Here is an 18,630-nt window from a genome sequence, read left to right on the forward strand (position 1 = left end):
CTTGATGTTACTGGAGTCTAAGAAACATGGTGACTTGGTTGATGCTCATGCCCCAGTCAGCTGTGGGGCTCATCCCTCAACATCTATGAACATCATTGCCAGTGGCTTTGGCCTGTTCTTCAAAAATCTGTTTCCCTCCTCTGTTACCTTAGTAGGTTGGAGCATCATTCTTACATGGCAAGGTTACAGGTTCAATCCCTGGTCAGGGCACATACAAGAATCCACCAACAAAGGCATAAATAAGTGGAACAACAAATCGATGTTTCTCCCTCTTTCTCCCTTCCTTGCGCTCTAAAATTAATGAAAAACGTTTTAAGCTGCTGGTGCCCCATGGAATCATTCAGCTCTTGTAGGCACTGTGTGTTTCCTTCTTCTGACAAACAGCTCAAAGCGCTCAGTCAGATCCCCTTCAGAGCAGTGCTGTTTGGCTAAAGTGCTCATTATCTGGGAGTGATCATGGATGAATTTAGGATTGATGTATGACACTCCAAGCTTATCAAGGATCCTGTCTCTCGTCCCAGGTGGAGGGCATTCAGCAGCTTTTGCCACACAGATATCAAGAATTGTGTTACTTTTTTCAGTCCCCAGGGCTTTCTCTCAAGCTCCTTGATGCTGATTGCTGGAAGGGTGGAATGAAGTCAGCTTCCTAGGCTTGGCCTTCCAAGCCATCTGGATGGTAGCTGACTTTGTAATCTCGTGTAATATGCTTCGCCATCCATGAAATCATCATCTCTGTGATTTCTGTGAAATCATGATGGTCTGTGTAGGCCATGTAGGACCACAGGTAGTGAACTCAGGATTGTGAATCAGATTGGTTCCTTTATTCTGGAACTGGTGTGCAATTTCCTAAACCCAAACATGCCACCAGCCAGCATCCTACGGTACAGTTCTGGAGCAGTTGTCATGTATAAATTCATGTCCAGCTCATTGTGATAGGTGGTAAGAGGCTTGGGCACAGGTCCTCTTGGGATGATGTTTATCTTGGCAGTTTTAATCTCTAGGAATCCCAGTGTATCCAAGAAACTTCTTATACATTTTATGATGTTAGAGTGGATAACTTTTTTTTTAAAAGAGATTTTTATTTATTGATTTTAGAGAGGGGAGAGGGGGGTGGGGAAGATCGGGAAACATCAACTTGTAGTAGTTGCTTCTCATAGGTGCAAGCCCAGGGTTTCGAACCTGTGACCTTAGTATTCCAGGTTGATGCTTTATCTACTATACCACCACAGGTCAGGCTGGAAGATAACGTTTTGCCTTACAAAGTCATTCATGATCAAATCTAGGTGCATTTACATTTATTGCAAATTGTAGATATAAGTCCTTTTGACATATGTAATTTGGCTTGATTAGAGGCAAAGACTGTGGATTTTGATATCTGCATTACATTTCTGGTTGAATTTGTTCATATTTCTGTTGGTAATTCTGACTGCTTTATCCTTTGACCTTGGAAGAAACATGAAAAACTAGAGCAAAAGTAGAAATCAAGTTGGTATTTTTTGTTTTGTTTTGTTTTTTTGCGACAGACAGAGAGGGACAGATAGGGACAGATAGGAAGGGATAGAGATGAGAAGCATCAATTCTTTGTTGTGCCACCTTAGTTGTTCATTGATTGCTTTCGTTTTTTGTTTTTTTTTTTGAGAAGTTATTTTTTTTTTTTCATTTTAGAGAGGAGAGGGAGAGACAGAGAGAGAGAAAGAGAGAGAGAGAGAGGAGAGATGGAGGGGGGGAGGAGCTGGAAGCATCAACTCCCATATGTGCCTTGACCAGGCAAGCCCAGGGTTTCGAACCGGTGACCTCAGCATTTTCAGGTCAATGCTTTATCCACTACGCCACCACAGGTCAGGCTGATTGCTTTCTCATATGTGCCTTGACCAGAGGGCTAAAGCAGAGCGAGTGACCCCTTGCTCAAGCCAGTGACCTTTGGGCTCAAGCCAGCCACCATGAGGTCATGTCTGTGATTCCACGCTCAAGCCAGCAACCCTGCACTCAAGCTGGTGAGCCCGCACTCAAGCTAGTGCCCTCAGGGTTTCCAATGTGGGTTCCTCAGCGTCCCAGGCCTATATTCTATCCACTGCGCCACCGCCTGGTCAGGCTGTCATGAACACGTTTGTGCATGCTTTTTGGTGAACATATGTATACATTTATTTGAGTATGTACCGTGTTTCCCTGAAAATAAGACAGTGTCATATTAATTTTTGCTCCTAAAGACGCGGTAGGTCTTATTTTCAGGGAATGTCTTATTTTTCTATGAACAAGAATTCACATTTATTGTTGAACAAAAAAAAAATCAACATTTATTAATATACTGTAGTCATGTCATCACAAACATCAGCATAACCAGCCAAACTCTGAATTCCATCAAGAATTTCTTGTGACTCTATTTCCATGTACAACAATGTACCATTTCCCTGGAAATAAGACAGTGTCTTATATTAAATTTTGCTCCTAAAGACACGCTAGGTCTTATTTTCAGGGGAGGCCTTATATTTCTAAGCTTGAGAAAAATTGCACTAGGTCTTATTTTCGAGGGATGTCTTATTTCCGGGGAAGCAGGGTATCTGGTTTATGAGGAGTTGTTGGGCCACACAGTTTAGCTGTAGTCGAGTCTGCCAAAGAGGGTTTATTCCCAACAGTGGCGTGTGAGTTTCAGTTGCTCCATATTCTACTCAATACTTGTTAGTATCTCTTGTCTTATTTTAACCAGTTGGGTAAATGTGTGTTAATGAATTCTTCAGACTAGTGAAAATGAGTGCCTTAGGGCCTACACTCTTTTTATTTGATAGCATAGTGAGATAGAAAAGCTAGACCAGTTACAGAATTCACCTAGAGACTTTACATAAATTTTGAAATTGGTCCAGTTTTTCTGTTTATCCGTGCTATTAAATTAATTTCTTGGGTTTTTTAAAAATTTGGTGGAAAATGCATCTCAAGGGATTTACTAATAGAAGTTTAAAGAACAGAAGTTTATGAATAAACTCTACTGGTTCTAAGAATGGGTCTCCAGTATTTTTGAAGACTGAAATTCTGCTTATATTGTCTTACTCTTTCAACTTTCTAACTTGCTAAATCAATTATTGATATTTGCTATTCACTGTGATATTTTTAGATGGGACTTGGTCTGAGTCACACTCTGTAGTTGGCCAGGACTTAAATTTCCACACGAAAATGTAAAAATTTGAAATCTTGGAGCATAATTTTTTTTTATTTTTCTTTTTTTTTTTTTTTTTCATTTTTCTGAAGCTGGAAACAGGGAGAGACAGTCAGACAGACTCCCGCATGCGCCCGACCGGGATCCACCTGGCACGCCCACCAGGGGCGATGCTCTGCCCACCAGGGGGCGATGCTCTGCCCATCCTGGGCGTCGCCATGTTGCGACCAGAGCCGCTCTAGCGCCTGGGAAAGAGGCCACAGAGCCATCCCCAGCACCCGGGCCATCTTTGCTCCAATGGAGCCTCGGCTGCGGGAGGGGAAGAGAGAGACAGAGAGGAAAGTGCGGCGGAGGGGTGGAGAAGCAAATGGGCGCTTCTCCTGTGTGCCCTGGCCGGGAATCGAACCCGGGTCCTCCGCACGCTAGGCCGATGCTCTACCACTGAGCCACCGGCCAGGGCAATTTTTTTTTTATTAATTTTAATGGGGTGACATTAATAAATCAGGATATATATGTTCAGAGAAAACATCTCCAGGTTATTTTGATGGTTGATTATGTTGCATACCCATCATGCAAAGTCAAATTGTCTTCTGTCCCCTTCTATCTGGTTTTCTTTGTGCCCCTCCCTCTTATCCATGTCTCTTAGTCTCATTTTTATGTCCAACCTATGTATGGAATCATGGAGCATAATTTTTTTTTTTTTGTATTTTTCTGAAGCTGGAAACGGGGAGAGACAGTCAGACAGACTCCCGCATGCGCCCGACCGGGATCCACCCGGCACGCTCACCAGGGGGCAATGCTCTGCCCCTCTGGGGCGTCGCTCTCTTGTGACCAGAGCCACTCTAGCGCCTGGGGCAGAGGCCAAGGAGCCATCCCCAGCGCCCGGGCCATCTTTGCTCCAATGGAGCCTCGGCTGCGGGAGGGGAAGAGAGAGACAGAGAGGAAGGAGAGAGGGAGGGGTGGAGAAGCAGATGGGCGCTTCATGGAGCATAATTTTTAAAAGGAAAAAAAAAAGAAAAGGGTTGTTAACACAGGAATAAGTTGGATATTGTGAAGTTTCAGTAACAGTGTGAAAAGGCATTGCCCTTTTTTTTTTCATTTTAGAGAGGAGAGAGAAAGGGAGAGAGAGAGACAGAGAGGGAGAGAGAGAGAGAGAAGGTGAGGAGGAGCTGGAAGCATCAACTCCCATATGTGCCTTGACCAGGCAAGCCCAGGGTTTCGAACCGGCAACCTCAGTATTTCCAGGTCGACGCTTTATCCACTGCGCCACCACAGGTCAGGCACAGCGTTGCCCTTTCTGAAATGAGTACTTACGAAACTTTAGTGTATGATTCTGTGTGCTTGATTTTGTTTTGGTTTATTTGCCGTTGGCCCTTTGAAATTTCTTCCTTCAACTTCTGTTTAGGGCACTTATTTTATCTTCTTGTTTCTTTTTAAGGACTGTATGCGTCTTTAAGAATGCAACCTAGTGTTGTACTGGTTCAGGGTATATGCTCCTTCCATCTTCCCTTACATATTATTAGAGGTTGCTGATCAAGGGATAGATCTTGGTTTTGATAGATCTTAAATATCTTTAAGGTATTTGTGGGTACTGTGTGGCCTTTTTAAATATTAATTTATTATAAGAGAGAGAGAAATGGGGAGGAGCAGGAAGCATTAATCCCTTTGACTGGGCAGGCCTCGGGTTTCAAACTGGCAACCTCAGTGTTCCAGGTCGGTGCTTTATCTACTGTGCCACCACAGGTAAGGCCTGTGTGGGCTCTTAGTGGTGAGATTAAATCCTGGATGGCCAACCTAATGTGTCTGATGAATCCAGGCTTCTGACCTTGAGGACAGAAGATTTCTCGGCCTTGGGAGACACCACACTTTGATCTTCTTTCAGAATTATAATGTAGGTGTGGGAAGAGAGTTTACTGAATCCCTATCAAGGAGAAGTTTCAGTGACAGTTACTGTTACTGGAACAGTTTCATAACAGTTACTGATATGAAAATTTTGTATATTGAAAACTTTTTTATTTAAGTTGAGGGAATTTACTGTTATTCCTCTAATGAAATCGTATGAACTTGTGTTCTAATAAAAGTTACTGGGGAGGGAGAGGAAAGAGAAGCAGTTACGGTTCTAGAGTGGACTCAGAGAATTGTTCATTGGGCTGGAATGACAGCAGTGTGAGGAGAGGTACGGTGCAGAGACTTGAGGACTAGCAGGGCTTTTCATGAGTGGTCAGGTGGGAGGGGAGTAACTAGGTTATACTTCACAGGATTCAAAACATAGCTGCTGGGTGAATATCATCTTATTAGTAGTGAACTGAGGCTGCCAGCTCTGCAGGAAGGTGGTACCAGTTACTGCGCTGTGGGTGCCCACTGCATGGTAGCCTGTCCTGTAGGTGATCTGGATTCCCATGCTGCTTTCTGTCAGTGAAAGTTTAAAATTTTGGTTATAAAGAGACTTGTTCTAACAAGATTTGACTCTGCCTGCCAGGTAAGTGTGTGTGAGTCTGGTGTTTGTTCTTGATCACACCTTTTGGTGTGTGTGAACTTAGAGCCATAAGGGTACTGTGGTACTGTAAATTATCCTCCCCAAATTTGGCGGACTCTGTTTATTTTTTTTTCCAGGAAAGGTTTAATAAATTTTGAGGTTAATAGAGAAAGATAATTATTTCTTTCCTTTTTTGGAGTAGTGGTGGTGGTGGAGGAGGAGGAGGAGTTCTGTTAGCTAACCTCTGGAAACAAAAGGCTTTTATTTGGATGCTCATGGAAACTAAGACAGCCTAATTGGAAGGCCTTTGTTTTCCTTTCATGGAGTCCCATGTGCTCATAGAGATTTCTCACACCTCCCTGAGAACCAAAGCACCCGTGTAGGGCTCAGGTCTGCTCGGTATTTGGAAGGGAATGCTGGTGGCTCACCTCTTAAAGTCAGGAATGAGTGAAAGAAGACCTTTAGGACTCTTAGCCCATAACAGTTCAATAAGGTACTGTATTTGCTTTAGGATGATGGAAAAAACTGCATTCATTCCTGCTGTTGTCAACTTTCCTTGCAAAGGGAGGAAACAGTTTAGGGGCTTGAAGTTTATAGTTTATGAATCATGTTCTTTCAGGGAAAAAGAGTTGTGAACCCCTGGCCTCACGTCCTGTCTGACCCATTGACTGTGCTCACCTGTATACCTGATACAGCTGTATCCACAATACAGCTGTTACTCACGTGTGACTGCTGTGTTTAAGCCTGGGTCCCAGGCCGGGTTCAGGGTGCGAAGTCCCCGGAAATGGCTCCATCCTGAGCATCTCCTTTTCCTTTTTTGACCCTCAGTGACCCAGAAGAGATTTTTCTTTCCTGTTTCTTCTCCAATTTTTACCTTTATATTTAGCCTGGTCATATTGAAGGGAGGAGGTTCAATATGGCAGACACTGTAGAGTCATAACTACGCCTTCCTGCCAGGCATGTTTCCTCTGCCTCTGTTTGTCTGAAAGGAAACATCAGTGTCATTAGGCCATTGTGTTTAAGTGCATCTCGTGGGGGGAGGTGAGGGAGTAGGGAGGGAAGATAACGGAAGGAATACTCAGGATAGAGTATTTCCTGACTAAAACTTCTTGTGAAAAAATCCTTAAAAGAGGTGTCCTGTTTGCTTATGGCCTGAGGAAGAGAGAGTGCTGTGAGCTCAGGTAGCCCATAGGGCAGGGGTCCCAAAATTTTTTACACAGGGGGCCAGTTCACTGTCCCTCAGACCGTTGGAGGGCCGGACTATAAAAATATGAACAAATCCCTGTGCACACGGCACATATCTTATTTTAAAGTAAAAAAACAAAACGGGAACAAATACAATATTTAAAATGAAGAACAAGTAAATTTAAATCAACAAACTGACTAGTATTTCAATGGGAACTATGCTCCTCTCACTGACCACCAGTGAAAGAGGTGCCCCTTCCAGAAGTGTGGCGGGGCCGGATAAATGGCCTCAGGGGGCCGAATGTGGCCCGCGGGCTGTAGTTTGGGGACCCCTGCCATAGGGGATGGAAGGAGAACTCTGGGTGCCCGTGGAAGGGCTCAGGGACCTGGGTCCAGGGGGAAATCCCAGCTCGTGGAACTCCACTGCCCTTCTTCCTTCTCTTCAAGCTCTTCCACCATTTTGGCTGAGCAAAATAATACACTGCTCACAAAAATTAGGGGACCAGGGACCGTGCAGATACTCCAGTACTTTCAGCCTGTATAGTGCATTTCCACCAATGAAATAAAAGTTGGTTTTGCATCTCATTTGCATCATCAAACTTTGACTTGTTTGCTTTTCTGATGTTCTTGTTTAATAAAAAAAAAATCAAAAAATTTTTAATCACTTCATATTCATCTTGAAATATCCCCTAATTTTTGTGAGCATCAATTTCTCTGCCTATGACATGGGGGTAAGAGAGAGAGTGCCCAGAGGAGCTGAGAGGATCAGGGGGGTGATTGATAGATGTGTGAACCTTACTCAAACTTTGTTTTTGTTGGAATCTGGTCACTCAAAGAGAAGCTTGTTGCTCCTCCTGCTGCCCCAGGTCAAGGACACTTCCACTGTTTGCTGGGAAGTTGTTGAGGTGTTGGGTACTTGTCTAAGGGAGAACATTTCTTGTGGGAACTACAGGACAGCTGGTTATGCTGAGCTGTGCTGGAAGCATGCTGTGGGATTTTCAGGGCTGGTATTGCAAACCATTTACTATTTATAACAATGTTTCCAAGGTATAATGCATAAATCACTTAATAAACTGTGGTTACACTACTGGTTGTTAAATTGGTGAGTCCTTGTATCTGAAGCTTGGGAAAGTGAGGATAGTAACTGTATTTGTAGCCTATGGCCTATGCTAAGGCTGGGCCCCATATAGGTTAACTTTCATTTAAATCAGTGGCTGTATATAATTGGTCTATTTCTCACAGCAATGTGTACTATTTTGCCTCTTGCATTCATTACAAATTAAGAACTTTCATTCAGCAGTGCAAATTGAGAGTGAAAAGGCAAATCACAAAGTAGAATATATTTGTCATCTGTATGGCCAGTAGCCAGGTACGCCAATGCAGGTTCGCATTTGATTCGGACAGATGGTAATGAAACAACGGAGCCAAGAACTGATGGGCCATTACCTTTAATCCTAGCTTGTACCCAGAGGGTGAGAAATTCACACAGTGGAAAAACACTTCTTTTTCCATTCAGGGCTCCCAAAGCCACTGACTCATCCGAGTATTCCCAAGAATGAAAGGTTTCTACCTCACCAGCCTTATTCACCTCTGTTCCCCATCTCCTTCTCTCTGCATAAACTGTGCACAAACTGGCTTCTCCTTCAGCACTCCGCCATCTTGGCTGCCTCTCCTCTGCAATGCTGATGGCAGGAACTGAGCTAATGAGAGCCCCTGGTCTGCTTCATTTTATAGTGTAGAAAATTAAAGCCTTTAAACCAATATACAAATAAGGAAGTCTCTGATTACAAAGTCACTTATCTGAGGCATAATGGGATTCCTTATGAGAGTGCACCACCCTACATCATGCAACAGTTAAGGGTGTGGGGAAAAGCTTAGTTTTGAGAAGATCTTAGTATTAGAAGGATGTTGAAAAGATCTTAGTATTAAAAGGGTGGGAAAGGCTTAGTCTTAAAGCTAAGCCTCAGGCTATGAGGACCTTGCCAGTTTACAGCCCGTCCCCCACACCCAATACAAACTATAAGCGAGCAAACATATACCTCATATTTACAAACTTATTTGACTAACCTCATCCAACAAACAACTTGTGCAGAACAGCTACAAATAAATAAAAAACAAAAGACCTAATTTTAAAAAGAGAAAAGGTCATAAGGAAAATGCAAATTAAAATTACTATATGTTGCCAGCTTGAGTGTGGGCTCATCTGGCTTGAGCCCGGGATCTCAAGCCTGAGTGCAGGGTCACAGGCTTGAGTGTAGGATCATAGACATGACCCCATCCATGGTCGCTGGCTTGAGCAAGGGGTCACTGGCTATCGGCTGAATCCCCCCACCCCCGTCAAGGCACATATGAGAAAGCAATCAATGAACAACTAAAGTGCCACAACAAAGAATTGATACTTCTCATCTCTCCCTTCCTGTCTGTCCGTCAGTCCCTCCAGCTCTCTCTTGCTCAAAACAACAAGAAGAAAACCTATAAAATACCAATATATACCCACACTGATGGCTAAAATTAAAAAAATAGAATAAAAACATTAACAGAGTACAGAAAAGCTCAGACATTCACATACTGCTGGTAGAAGTATAAATTGATAGAAAATCTTTGGAGAATTATTTGGACTACTGTATAAAGCTGAACAATTGCATATCCCATACCTCAGTACTTTCACTCTGTAAAGCTAGTAGCCACGGCCACCACTACAGCCGCCTGGCCCATGCAGGTTCGCATTGGATTCGGACAGTCGGTAAAGAAACAACAGAGCCGGCCCTGGCCGGTTGGCTCAGTGGTAGAGCGTCGGCCTGGCGTGCAAGAGGTCCCAGGTTCGATTCCCGGCCAGGGCACACAGGAGAAGCGCCCATCTGCTTCTCCACCCCACCCCCTCTCCTTCCTCTCTGTCTCTCTCTTCCCCTCCCGCAGCCGAGGCTCCATTGGAGCAAAGATGGCCCGGGCACTGGGGATGGCTCCTTGGCCACTGCCCCAGGCGCTGGAGTGGCTCTGGTCACAACAGAGCATCGCCCCCTGGTGGGCAGAGCGTCGCCCACTGGTGGGCGTGCCGGGTGGATCCCGGTCGGGCGCATGTGGGAGTCTGACTGACTGTCTCTCCCCGTTTCCAGTTTCAGAAAAATACAAAAAAAAAAAAAAGAAACAACGGAGCCGAGAACTGAGGGGCCTTCATTTTTAATCTTAGCTTGCACCCAGCGGGCAAGTAAAAAACACACACTGGGCTCCAAAACCCACTCACATTCAGTGCTCACAAAGCTACTGATTTATCCGAGTTTCCTAGAATCAAAGGTTTCCAGCTCATCAGATTTATTCACCTCTGTTCCCCATCTCCTTCCTTCTCCCTGCACAAACTGCACAAACTGGCTTCTCTCTCAGCACTCTGCCATCTTGGCTGCTTCTCCTGGCCACATGGCCTCTTTCTGCTCTCTCCTCTAATGATAATCTCAGGAACCAAGAGCACAAGCTCCCGTTCTGCCCCCATTTTATAGTATAGACATCAAAACCTTTAATCCAATATGCAAAATAGGGAAGTCTCTTACAAAGTCACTTATCTGGGGCATGATGGGATTGTACCACCCCACATCAAAAAGGGTGGGAAAGGCTTAATCCCAAAACCAAGCCCCAGGCTCCAAGGATCCTGCCTGCCCACAGCCCGCCCTCAACACACATTAATATCACCTGGGTAACAGCCTCCACGTGGGCAGCGCCATCTTTAACAAAGTGAGCATAATACATTTTATCTGCCCAACACACTCCTAGGTGTATGTGCCCAGGTCTTATTAATAAGATTTCCAGGCAAGGATTAATACTAAAAAGTTAAAGTGAACCTTAATTTTATGGGGGGAATGATTTCTACATCCAATAAAATCCCAGGCAAATGATATTTCCTTGTTTTGCTAGGAGACTGGTATGCAGGTTAAGTTTATAACCTTGATTCTGGTTTTATCCCCACATCAGTTAGAGATTAATTACATGGCTGTGCAAGGGTGAGCTGTTGAACTTTATCTTCTTTGAGTCTACTATTGTTCTCAAGAAGGTCTTCTAAAGGTCAGTAACTTAAGTTTTCCCCTTCTTCCTATAGCATATATTTATAAGACAAAAACTTCAATTAGAAAAAGACAGATGTTATTTTAAGTTTATTTTATTTGTTATGCAGGTGGCTAGCCTGAAAATTTATTGGCAGTAAGACCTACATGTGCCTCTACCTTCATTAGGCGGCTCTAGGCGTTGATCATTTCATTGAGCATGAAAACATTTAAAAAAAAAATAAAGTGGCCTGACCGGGTGGTGGCGCAGTAGATAGAGCATTGAACTGGGATGCAGAAGACCCAGGTTTGAGACCCCGAGGTCACCAGTTTGAATGCAGGCTATTGGGCAGATAAAATGTATTATGCTCACTTTGTTAAAGAGGCCATTGCCCAGGTGATATTAATGTGTGTTGAGAATTGTTGTAGCCTGAGGCTTGGTTTTGGGATTAAGCCTTTCCCACCCTTTTTGATGTGGGGCGGTTCAATCCAATCATGCCTCAGAGAAGTGACTTTGTATTAGAGACTTCCCTATTATGTATATTGGATTAGAGGTTGTGAAGCTACAATATAAAATGGGGGCAAAACGGGAGTTTGCCTCTTGGTTCCTGAGGTTAGCATGAGAGAGCAGAGAGAATAGAGCCAGCAGCGGGAGGAGGCCACGTGGAGAAGGCCAGGAGAAGCAGCCAAGATGGCGGAGCGCTGAGTGAGATGCCAGTTTGTGTAGAGTTTGTATCTGGGATAAGGAAGGAGATGGGGAACTGAGGAGAATAAGGCTGGTGAGCTAGAAACCTTTGATTCTAGGAAACTCGGATAAGTCAGTGGCTTTGTGAGCACTGAGTGTGACTGGGTTTTGGAGCCCAGTGTGTATTTTTACTTGCCCGCCGGGTGCAAGCTAGAATGAAAGACTATGGCCCACCAGTTTTTGGCTCCATGGTTTCTTTACCGACTGTCCGAATCCAATGCGAACCTGCATAGGCCAGAAGGCTGCTTTGATAGTGGCCTTGGCCTTGGCTTCTGGCTTTACACAGGCTCATCTGGTTTGAGCAAAGCTCACCAGCTTGGTCCCAAGGTCGCTGGCTTGAGCAAGGGGTTACTCGGTCTGCTGTAGCCCCATGGTCAAGGTGCATATGAGAAAGCAATCAATGAACAACTAAGGTGTCGCAACGAAAAAATGATGATTGATGCTTCTCATTTCTCTTTGTTTCTGCCTGTCTGTCCCTATCTGTCCCTCTCTCTGACTCTCTCTCTCTGTCTCTGTTTAAAAAAAAAAAAAAAAAGTAGCTCTGGCTGGTTGGCTCAGCAGTAGAGCATCGGCCTGGCGTGCGGGGGACCTGGGTTCGATTCCCGGCCAGGGCACATAGGAGAAGTGTCCATTTGCTTCTCCACCCCCCCCCCTCCTTCCTCTATGTCTCTCTCTTCCCCTCCCGCAGCCAAGGCTCCATTGGAGCAAAGATGGCCCAGGCGCTGGGGATGGCTCCTTGGCCTCTGCCCCAGGCGCTAGAGTGGCTCTGGTTGTGGCAGAGCTACGCCCCGGAGGGGCAGAGCATCGCCCCCTGGTGGGCAGAGCGTTGCCCCTGGTGGGTGTGCCGGGTGGATCCCGGTCGGGCGCATGCGGAGTCTGTCTGACTGTCTCTCCCTGTTTCCAGCTTCAGAAAAAATACAAAAACAAACAAACAAAGTGTTGGTGTCATTTCTCAGCTTAGATGCTTAGTGGCTTAAATTAAGAAAATATTATTTCTTGTTCACATTAACATGACCACTGTGGCTCTGCCCCAAGGGTCTCCTTTACTCTAGATCCAGGCTGAATGAGCCACCCCAGTCTGGGACATTAATCTCATGAGAGTAAGAAAGGGTAAGAACAGAAATGACCAATTGCTGAAGCAAGTCATACGGCTAAGCCTGTCAGCAATGAAGTGTGGCCATATAATTAATTCTTCCATCTGGAGACGCCATGTCACTTGACAGTGGGAGGTATAATCCTTTTATGGGGACAGCAGCGAAGAATTGAAACAACAACATAATCTAGCACAATAGCAAACTGTATTTAATTCAAAGAGGTTTAATGGCCTGTATACTGATGCAGAAACAATTTTTAGAATTGATTAAATCTATATTTCAGGGTTTATTTTGAAAAGGTTATGCTTCAGAAATCTGCCTAGATATGAAAAACAGGGTCTGATTTTTATATATAGGACTGATTAATATTTTATGAGCTGAGAAGCTGTACCCACAATTTGGTAACTTTCCATTCATTGTTTCTCAAAGGTCTAGACCTGTATTTTAATCAAGAAATTACTCCTGGCCCTGTTCGGTTGGCTCAGTGGTAAAGTGTCAGCCTGGCGTGTGGATGTCCCTGGTTTGATTCCCAGTCAGGGCACGTAGGAGAAGTGCCCATTTGCTTCTTTACCCTTCCCTCTCTCGCTTCTCTCTCTTTTCCTCTCTTCCCCTCCTGCAGCCATGACTTGATTGGAGCGAGTTGGCCCCTGGAGCTGAGGATGGCTGCATGGCCTCCATCTTTTTTTTTTTTTTTCATTTTTCTGAAGCTGGAAACAGGGAGAGACAGTCAGACAGACTCCCGCATGCGCCCGACCAGGATCCACCCGGCACGCCCACCATGGGGCAACGCTCTGCCCACCAGGGGGCGATGCTCTGCCCATCCTGGGCGTCGCCATGTTGCGACCAGAGCCACTCTAGCGCCTGAGGCAGAGGCCACAGAGCCATCCCCAGCGCCTGGGCCATCTTTGCTTTAATGGAGCCTCGCTGCGGGAGGGGAAGAGAGAGACAGAGAGGAAAGCGCGGCGGAGGGGTGGAGAAGCAAATGGGTGCTTCTCCTGTGTGCCCTGGCCGGGAATCGAACCCGGGTCCTCCGCACGCTAGGCCGATGCTCTACCGCTGAGCCAACTGGCCAGGGCTTCCATCTTAAGCGCTAAGAAGAGCTTGGTTGCTGAGCAGTGGAGCAACACCCCAGATGGGCAGAGAGCATCACCCCCTAGTGGGCTTGCTGGGTGGATCTTGGTTGGGGTGCATGCAGGAGTCTGTTTCTGCCTCCCCTCTTCTCACTGGAAAAAAACAAATTACTCTTATTACTTTGACTTTTTTTGTTTTAAATGAGAGAAGCAAGGTATGGGGGCGGCAGGCAGACAGGAAAGGAGAGAAATGAGAAGTATCAACTCATAGTTGTGGCACCTTAGTTGTCATTGATTGCTTCTCATATGTGCCTTGGTGGGGCGGGGGGGGGGCGCTGAGCCAGTGACCCCTTGCTGAAGCTGGTGACCTTGGGGTTTCAAACCTAGGACTTCAGCGTCCCAGTCAATGCTCTCTATCCACTGAACCACCACTGGTAAGGCTGCCTTGGTATTTTTCCTTCAAAAGAAATTGCTGAGCTATTGCTAGTACCCTTCCTGGGAAATTTCTGTCTTATCATTTAAAGAGTACAAAGTCAATCTTTCAAAGAAAGATAGAAAATTACAATTATACTTAGCTGTGAAATATAGAACTTTATATCTTGCTTATATTAAGTACACTTTATATCCTGCTTATATTAAGTAGAGAGAGAGAGAGAGAATATGAATCAATACTAGGTAACACTCCTTTATGTGCTTTCCTTATCTCCTTTGTTGTATGCTCAGGGGGTACTGGGGTCTGTCCCTGTATTCAGACTCAATACAAGAGACTCTCCAGCATTTTTGCTAATGAGGAATGGGCTTCTGGTGTGTCATAGCACCTGTTCTCTGGGCCACTGACTGAGGCTGGGATTGAACTGGCAGAAGGCAAATGCTATAATGGGCACTTCAGGGGCAGACCAGAAAGGGACTGCATGCCACTTTTGGATTTGGAATTGGTATTTCCTAGTGAGTCACTCTGGCATCTAGCCCAGCTTACTCTCCAAACTGTGATGGGCTTCTTGAGCTAGCAGTGTGTGCTTTGCTTGCCTGTGCTCTCTTGACCTCCAGCCTCCAACCTGCCCTGGCTTTCCCTTTACTGTCCTTTCTTGGTGTGGACAGCTTATGGTAATCAAGTCAGAATTGACCAAAAGCTAAACCCCTGGACTGCTGTGCAGTAGCTTCCCATCAAAGCATCTTCCCTGGACTTTTTTTTTTTTTTTTTTTTTTTTGCACTTTTCTGAAGCTGGAAACGGGGAGAGACAGTCAGACAGACTCCCGCATGCGCCCGACTGGGATCCACCGGGCACACCCACCAGGGGGCGATGCTCTGCCCCTCCGGGGCGTCGCTCTGCTGAGACCAGAGCCACTCTAGCGCCTGGGGCAGAGGCCAAGGAGCCATCCCCAGCGCCCGGGCCATCTTTGCTCCAATGGAGCCTTGGCTGCGGGAGGGGAAGAGAGAGACAGAGAGGAAGGAGGGGGGGGGGGTTGGAGAAGCAAATGGGCGCTTCTCCTGTGTGCCCTGGCCGGGAGTTGAACCCGGGTCCCCCGCATGCCAGGCCGACGCTCTACCGCTGGGCCAACCGGCCAGGGCCTTCCCTGGACTTTGACTTGATGTTGTTCCTTTTGCTGTTCTGATGGGTAAGGTAAAGTGTGATCATACTAACTTTTTCTACACCTGCTGGTTTTCTTTGCTCACTGGCCACTTCTCAGTTCCCTTTGCTGGATCTTCATCTCCTAGGTTTTTGGAGGACCCTAGGGCTCAGGCCTTAATATTTTTTTCTTTTTGTAGACACTCCCTTGGTGACCTCATTCAATCTCTTGGTTACTCTTAAGTCTTGTTATTCTTAGATTTACTTCTTCAGCTCTGACTTCTTTCCCCAGCTCCAGGTCTATGTGTCCAACTTCCTCCTCATACCTTCATCTGAATGTCTGACAGCCATCTCCAACTTAACATGGCTAAAACAGAATTTCTGATTTCCTTCCAGTCTCTTTCCTACAAGGCTTCCCTATTTTTTTTTTAAATTTTCACAATATTTTAATTCTGTTCTGAAATCAGTCTACAAATATCTCTACATAACACCAAAGCCACTTATTTAATAAATAACAGGAATGTATCACTTTGCAAAGAAAGAAAAAAACACAAGCTTATACATTTATGTCTATATATGATATTTGTAGAATCAGTTTCCCAAGGCTCAAGGGACTAAACTGTACAACACACACACACACACACACACACACACACCACTATATTCAAATCAGACGGATTTATATTAAGTGTCAAATGCTCTATCAAATTCATAACCAGGTACACAGATATGAACTGAATCATGAATGCGCTGCTGACAATGCTTACCACACCTCATGGATATGATTTCCAGTAAAGAGGAGGGAAAAGGGGAAATGGCTTTGCTGAATTTGAGTGAACGTAATCACTGCCACCGTCACAAGAAATCAATGTAATTACACACTACTCAAGAGATTGAACACACATGCAGATATTAAATGAATACAATTATTAAATGTCTTTATATCTGCAGAAAGACATTGGAACATATGGCCAAAAACGCCACTAGCTGCCACAGGTGTTCAGCCGATGATGTCGGTGACAATCAGCTTTGGATGCACCACAAGGGGAAGCTGGTCCTGGTGTATCTGCTCCGTGTCAGGCAGCCAGAAAGAGGAGCACAGACCTCACTCAGTACACTGACCAGAGTCTGTTGGTCCCCGATACCGTATGTCACATTGATGGCTGTCTAACACTGACGCTAATTTTAAGGGTACTGAATTATATCCTGCAAAAAATATATCATTCTGTTATTTACAAATGAGACGTAAGAGTCCAAGCACTTAAATAGCCATAAACAAAAACTTTGCCGAATAGTGATCTATTAAAAAAATAAAATTTGAGGTGGGGGGACAATTTGACATCTTAGGGTCTCAGGAATTCCTTTTAATATGAGCTAGGTTGGGTGGCAGAAAGCTGGGCTTTTGGTTAAGTCAGCCAATTCAAAACCCAGCAGGGAGAAGGTAACAGGCATCAAACCCAAAAGGAAGATGTCCTTCAACAAAAGCGTCTTATGTAGCGGGAAGCGTGGAAATGAAGCAATGTAGGATTTTTAATTTTTATTTATTTATTCATTTTTAGAGAGAGAAAAGGGGAGGAGCAGGATGCATCAACTCCCATATGTGCCTTGACCAGGCAAGCCCAGGGCCTCTGACCGGCAACCCAGTCGAGGCTGTATGCTTTGTCCACTGCGCCACCCCAGGCCAGGCGCTGTGGGATTTTTAAGTCTGTGGTGGCTACCTGACATGTTCTTCCTAACCTCTCTGTAAGGCTGCTGAATCAGAGACAGACTAATAAGCAAAGTGGTTTCCATGGTCCCACCAGTGGGCCCCTGTGAGCGTGCCAAGTCAAGACCCTCTGAACTACCGACCCTGACTGACCTGCACGCTTACCCAATAGGGGATGTCAGCACAGCCCCCAGGTCTCCCTCCTCTCTCTGCTTACACTGAGTGTGCTGTGCCTCTAACCTTCAGAGACCTGAGAACTAAATACCTTCTTTTGATGGTATTAACCCCTCTGTGTCATGATGCCGTCCCCTTTATAAATAAGCCCCAGGCACAATTCACAGGGCAAACTTTCAAGACATTCTGTTGTGGCAACTTTGTTCCTGGAAATAATATGGGGGTATCACAGAAACATGAAGCAAAAACACCCCAGAAGGCAGGGAATGCCAAATGGTATCAGAAAATTCTGTGTAGGGAAGGCTTTGTGCTCCCAAAAGCATCTTTGCTAGCGTGTGAAATAAAAGGTCCTTCTACACGTTGATCCCAAAACAACCACACAAACGCAGCCATTTAAGAGATCATTCAGTCCTCTTCCTTTTCTGGATGATTTTCTGTCCTTGGTATTTAAGGGGACACTGAAGTATCGGGAAGCAAACACAACAAATTGAGACATTGAAAAGACTGAGTTTCATTTGTAACAGGTCCACAGCAGTCCTCAACAGGACGTTCTTACATCACAATGTAATGAAGGCTGGCGCTAAGATAGTCTACAGCCCTGAAGATATAAAAAAGGCTTCTCTTCAAGGTATGAGATATGGTACAAAAATACATTTTTTCATCTACAAAAGAGAGAAAAGAAAGAAAGAGATGGAGGATAGGGGTAGGGATGGTGCAAGTTCTCGACAATTTTCAGTTCTGCTTGCAGTCTCTGAGGCCTCCCTTGGGTTTACTGAAAGTTCAAATGGTTTTTCTACTAAGATCTCAAGCCAGCACCTTCAAGATTTCCTGGGCAAGGGCGGGATGGGGAATGGAGTGATTTATACCCAGAACAGTGAGAGTTTAATACTGAGAAGTTTTGTGCAGAATACGCCAATTTCTCCCTGGTCTACAGAAGCCAAGCCATGCTTTAGCGCTGAGGCATGCCGAATGCATACAGAAAAAGGGAGGACAGCCTGACCTGTGGTGGCGCAGTGAACCAAGTGTCAACCTGGAACGCCGAGGCTACTGGCTTGAAACCTTGGGCTTACCCGTCAAGGCTACAACAAGCAATCAATGAACAACTCAAGTGAAGCAACTATGAGTTGATACTTCTCGCTCCACCAGTCACCTCCCCCTCGCCATAAAATCAATAAATAAAAGCTTTAAAAAAAAAAAAGAGGTCCTGGCCAGATAGCTCAGTTGGTTAGAACAGCATCTAGAAATTCAAAGGTTGCCAGTTCAATCCCCAGTTAGGGCATGTACAGGAACGGACTGATGTCCCCCACCCTCAAAGCAGTAAACATAAAATTTAAATATAAGGACAAGGAGGACGTCCCCTGGAGTTATTTGTACCCAGTGCTAAAGCAGTTCCACCTACAAGCATCTAAAGTACTGGAAACCGAACAAGTTTCCGGC

The 18,630-nt window shown here is 45.1% G+C and overlaps 1 protein-coding gene and 1 pseudogene across 4 annotated transcripts in view; one reads left to right on the top strand and one right to left on the bottom strand.

Moving 5' to 3' along the window:
• The window catches only part of KANK1 (KN motif and ankyrin repeat domains 1), a 253,617-nt gene that overhangs the window by 12,356 nt on the left and 222,631 nt on the right, over positions 1-18,630 (top strand). The window lies entirely within an intron of this gene.
• On the bottom strand, positions 337-5,549 carry LOC136322230 (lysine--tRNA ligase pseudogene; annotated as a pseudogene).

The sequence above is a fragment of the Saccopteryx bilineata genome, chromosome 2 (assembly GCF_036850765.1).
Source record: "Saccopteryx bilineata isolate mSacBil1 chromosome 2, mSacBil1_pri_phased_curated, whole genome shotgun sequence".
Taxonomy (NCBI): domain Eukaryota; kingdom Metazoa; phylum Chordata; class Mammalia; order Chiroptera; family Emballonuridae; genus Saccopteryx; species Saccopteryx bilineata.